This window comes from Pteropus alecto, unplaced genomic scaffold (genome assembly GCF_000325575.1).
Source record: "Pteropus alecto unplaced genomic scaffold, ASM32557v1 scaffold102, whole genome shotgun sequence".
Taxonomy (NCBI): Eukaryota; Metazoa; Chordata; class Mammalia; order Chiroptera; family Pteropodidae; genus Pteropus; species Pteropus alecto.
In genome coordinates, this window is record NW_006432224.1 from 826,379 (window position 1) to 831,368 (window position 4,990).

Consider the following 4,990-nt stretch of genomic DNA (forward strand, 5'->3'; position numbering starts at 1 on the left):
GACGCGGATGTGGCTGGGGAGGGGTAGGGGCTGCTCGCTGGGGACGCGGACGCTGCGTGCTGCAGGCGTGGCCGTCAGCTTAGCTGTGAGAAGAGCAGACCTTCTAAACCCGAACAGCCGCCCCCCAAAGTTTCCGCATTCGGAAGAGGAGCGCGTGCGGGGACAGGCCAGAGCTCGGGCGAGGGCGGTGCTCAGTGGGCGTGAACGTCAAGCCTTGCCTGGGGGGAGGGGCGCAGTAAAACTGCCCGTAAAGTAACACGTGGCGTCCCTCAACGTCACCGTAAGTCGAGCTGGGACCACGGCCCCGGCGGGTGGGCGCACGATACGACGTGGGGGCAGTTCCCACTGTGCTGCGAGCCGCCTACGGGCCGTGCGCCTGCGACGCCGCCCAGGTGGCTTCTCCCGCCTGAGCACCCCATGGGCCACCCCGGCCGTGCAGCTGCCTCAGGGGTCCCTCAAGTCACGGTGCCTGTTGTCATCTACGATCCGGGGAGGCGGGGCCAGGGGGACACTGAGACACGAGTACCTGCCTCTGACCCCCTGCCTCGTCCCCCTTCCCTCTGCGGGCCTGGCCGCAGGACAGGAACCAGGTGCCAGTCACGTGTGCCAAAATTTACATGCCTCATGGGGCACGTGAATCACGGGGTTTATTGTTTCGTAGTGTTAGACACACCTGTCCTTGCTAGTTCTTCATCGGCTTCAAGTGAGACTGAGATACGGTCGACCCTCGAGACTAACCCGGGACAAGGACCCGCAACAGAGACAACTAGGAACGGTGCTATTCGTTTTAGAACATCTTAGAATGAAGTTGTCTGAAACTGAGAATTCATGAAACTGTAAACCAGTGGCAAAGTTGCAGAGTTTCTGTGCTTTTTCTCTTTGTGACTGGGTTTTAAATAGACCAAACGTATATAGGGTGTTGAAGGAAGATTCTGCGTTATTTAAGCGACGCAGGCAGCTTTTCAGCAGAGACGGAGAAGGACGTCCACTGCCTCGCGTACTCACCTGCAGCGATCACGCTTGCTTTCTGGTGCCCTGTGTGTGTGTTGTCTGTGTGGTTTTGAGCTGCGTGAAGAATTAACATTCTTAGTGAACGATCGGCAGGCAGCCCTTAAATCTCACGCTCTTAGCGGAGTGGCAGGTGTCCGACGAGGACGTGAGGGGTGTTTGATCTAAAGCGCACCGAGTTCCGTCCGTCCGTCCGTCCGCATCATTACAGCAGGATGACAGGTCCCCAAACTACACGTCACAGGTGTGGCGTCTCGGGCTGGGATCCTTGTCACTTGTTTCCAGCAAAAGCTGTGACTGGCCTTTCAGAAGCCACGAAGTTACTCCTTGTGAGATTCAGTCCCGAGTTTAGAACTCGCCCTTTCCACGTCCGCCGCCTCAGAATCCCCACCGCAGCGGGGCTGAGAGCCGCAAGTTCAGGTGCCTTCTGCGTGCTTTATTGTGTGTTGAACATCGCCCTCTAGGATTCTAAGGGAGCAAACGGTATGGTTAACTGAGCTTCTTACTTACGATAGCGGATTCTTTTTTTAGTGAGTTCTACTTAGTTACGTCAAAACTAAACGTTATGAATTGGCCTCTTGTAACTCAGGATTCGCTGGCTGAGCGTCAGCGTCTCGCTCCAGACACCCAGCGGGGTGCTCTGCTGCGCTAGAGGCCGACGGGCCGCCCGGGCTCAGCTGCCCCCGCCCTCCCTGTAAGTGACCCGGTGCGGAGGTGAGGAAGTGGGCATCGGAACCGGTCTGGGAAGCGAGCGTGGCAGTTGGCCTCGTTTTAAGCGTGCGTTTCTGGTGCTGCGGTCCTAAGTCCTTCAGTAACGAAAGGTAGATTTACAGCAGAGTATAGTTTAATGTCATCTTCTCAGGCGAACTCTCAAAAGTGCCGATGGATCGTCAGTGTCTCGTTCCCTGAGGATCAACCTCACGTTCCTAAAATCCTCATTCCTCACTTTACGGCACAGTTGACAGTACCCTGTTGACCACTTTCTTGGGACCTGTTGACTCTGAAGTGCAGGGCGGGTCTGGAAGGGGAGAAGAAACTAGGAACTTTGCTTCCTGAGCTCAGCACAGTAACCGAACGATCAGGTTACAGACCAGGGGCTCAGGGTCCTGGAGTCACCTGCCCACCAGTTCATGGGTGTGGCCCACAAAGCAGGACCACCTGTGCGGGGCGTGTCCGCTGCTGGGCCTTATCTCTGAGTTCCTGGCAGACTAGCTTGGAGGAAGAGGAGGGTAGCGACTTCCTTGTTTTGTTTTTTAGAGAAAAATAACGTTCATGGCTTTTGCGTGCCACAGAAGTCAGACTAGAGGAGCACAGGGTTTCCCGACTTTGGTTTTTCTGGGAGCCGTTTCTGACGACAGCAGAGGAACTCGTGTTTATAGTCTGTTCCTTCGACCCTGAGATTCCGCCGATTGTAGGACACGTGTCATTACTGCTGGAAAAGGGGGAGCTGCAGGTAGCCGTGCGGCGCGTCCTGGTTTCAGACGTGAAAACAGCGCGTTGTACAGTCGGCGGAATACGATGAAATCTAAGTTGTCTTTCCACAGAGAGAGACCTCAGAATCCGCGTGAGAACTACCTCCTCGCCGTAAGTCACTGGAATGTTCCCCCAGGACTTGCTGTCACTAGTTTTCACTGTTCCTTAGGAAACGGTGTGGTCATAAACACGAGCTCAGAGCACACCTTCCATTCGAATGAGGTTTCTACAGTATTTTACTAACGTTTATCTATTGTGCGTTCTTTAAAAAGTCGAGAGTTGACAAACCTTTCCCGTGGGAAGAGAGCATCAGACTTTCCTCACTCACGTTGTACGTCACGAGACCGAGGTCTGGGGATCGTGGACGGAGACAGCGTTGCCCACCGCGAGGTGCCCCCAACCCCCCCCACACCCGACGGGAGATCTGGTTCTAAAAGAAACTGGGGTTCTGCCTGGAGCCGTTAGGGGCCCGGCCGACCCAGACCGCTGAGTGGGGAGGGGGCTGTCGGCTCCGTGTCCCCACGTCCTTCTTCAGGCCGTTTTCACACACGAGTAAGGGGAGTAAGGGCTTGGGGCACCGGCCGGCTCTGGGAGGGCGGTCGAGCAGAGGCGCAGAGTGGGGTTCTCGGTGCTGCAGACGGGCTCAGGAGCCGCACTTTTGAGCCACCGTGGAAAGGCGGGAAGGAATGGCTGGGACGGAGTTGGTGGGGAAGCCCAAAGACACGGACCAGCGCACGCGAAGGTGGCAGGCCCATGGGGACAGCCCTCCCACCTGGGGGTCCCGCTCAGACCCCCCCAAAATCACGCGCCCCGTTTTCTGGGCTCTGACCGCACTGTCTAACGAGCCCCCAGCGTGTTTCTTGGCAGACGCCCCGAGTTGTCATTTACCCACGGAGCTTCAAGGGCAGGGTTCCCTGCAGCTCCGGGTTCGCTGCCTGTGTCCCACACGGTCCTGTGCAGCTTACTGCTGTGACCGTGACTTCCCTGCGGTTCATGCCCGCGGACATGCAGACCTTCCCACCTGACAGGCCCTCGGGGAAGAGCCGAAGGGACCCGATCCGCCCGGGTCCTCAGCCCTGCGGCGATTTAAACCCTGACCCGCCGGCCCCTTCGCGTCCACGGGAGGAGGCGGCTCAGTTTGTGCCCCGCAGGTCAGGCCACGGGGCACAGGGGACCCGGCCCACAGAGAGGCGGTTGGTGACTCGGCTGTCACCCAGGACGGAAAAGCTTTCCTTTATCTGTCTATAGGGGAATGAAAAAATTAAACCTATCTGGACAACGTCAGGGTCCCGGCCCACAGCTGGGCGACCTCACGAGCACAGTGTTGACCGCTGACGCAGTTACGGTTCCGCCAGCCACGCCCGGGGGCCCTGGGCTCACCCGGTGTCGAAACGGCTGGTGGGTGTGAATTTCTGCACCATCTAGGAATGTTTTTCCAACTACAGATCAGGGTGGGTTCGACGTGGGCCACAGCCCACAGCATGACACGATTGTAAAGGGTGGGGTTTTCCTTTCGACTCTTGTAAATCTGGCAAGTTCGATGGTTTTATCCTGAGATGTCATCCTACCTGGATGTTATAGGAATGCTTCGATGTCAGGTCAGCTTTTAAAACAAAGTGATCTCTAGCGATTCATCACAGCCAGTTAAAAGTTCAGAAGAGGAAGTCGCACACGGGAGAGGCAGATGTTAAATCTGGTCTGTTTTTATTTTTCACCAATAAGTTGTCCTGTACCAGTCTGCGTAGTCAGTGAATACAGCATACACCTTACTTTAAGAAAGCATGCGTATGAAAATGCAGTTCTACTTGCTAAATGAACTCAGGGACACATGCAAATGCGTTCACTGACAATATTTTTCCAATTTTTGAATATCGTACATGCAAGACAGTTTTTCATTTTAAAATTTCAGTTTTAAATGGTATATCTATTACATGAAGTGGTAGACCTTCACAGTTTAATTCATAAATTATTCTCTAATCGAACAATAGGTCGGAAGTGGCTATTTTTAAGGAAGATAAAAAATGCAATCTCTTAATGGCCTTTGTCATGACGATTATAGTTAAATGTTATGGCATGTATTTGTTACAGTTGAAAGTGATTTTTTAAAGGCCGCCCGCCCACGTGGACGTACGTGAAGCAGCGCTTCACAGAACCACGTGCTCATGCCCGAGGGTCATCCCCTGAAACCCTCAGCGACGGGAGGTGTCCCCCCGCAGAAGCGGCTGCGTTTTCACGTGCCCTTTACATATTTACATTTGAAAACATCCTGATTATAAAAGTAATGTATATTTATTGTAAGCAAACTTTTTAATTGAAGAAAGCATAAAGAAGAAAAAGTCACTCGTACTTTTGAAAAAGTCTTGGTGGCCGCTGACCGCGAGGCAGGGACGTCGCGTGGTCGGGAGCGGGCTGCCTGGCCGGCCAGCGTCTCTGCCGCTCGCTCGCTGTGGCTGGAGCAGGTCACTGGCCCTCCGTGCAGAGCAGGGGCGGCGGCGGCACGGGCCCCGGG

At 54.9% G+C, this 4,990-nt stretch overlaps 1 protein-coding gene across 1 annotated transcript in view; it reads left to right on the forward strand.

Annotated features, from left to right (window-relative positions):
• UBE3A (ubiquitin protein ligase E3A) overlaps positions 1-4,990 on the forward strand; it is a 56,127-nt gene that overhangs the window by 36,539 nt on the left and 14,598 nt on the right. The gene's annotated exons all lie outside the window — the stretch shown is intronic.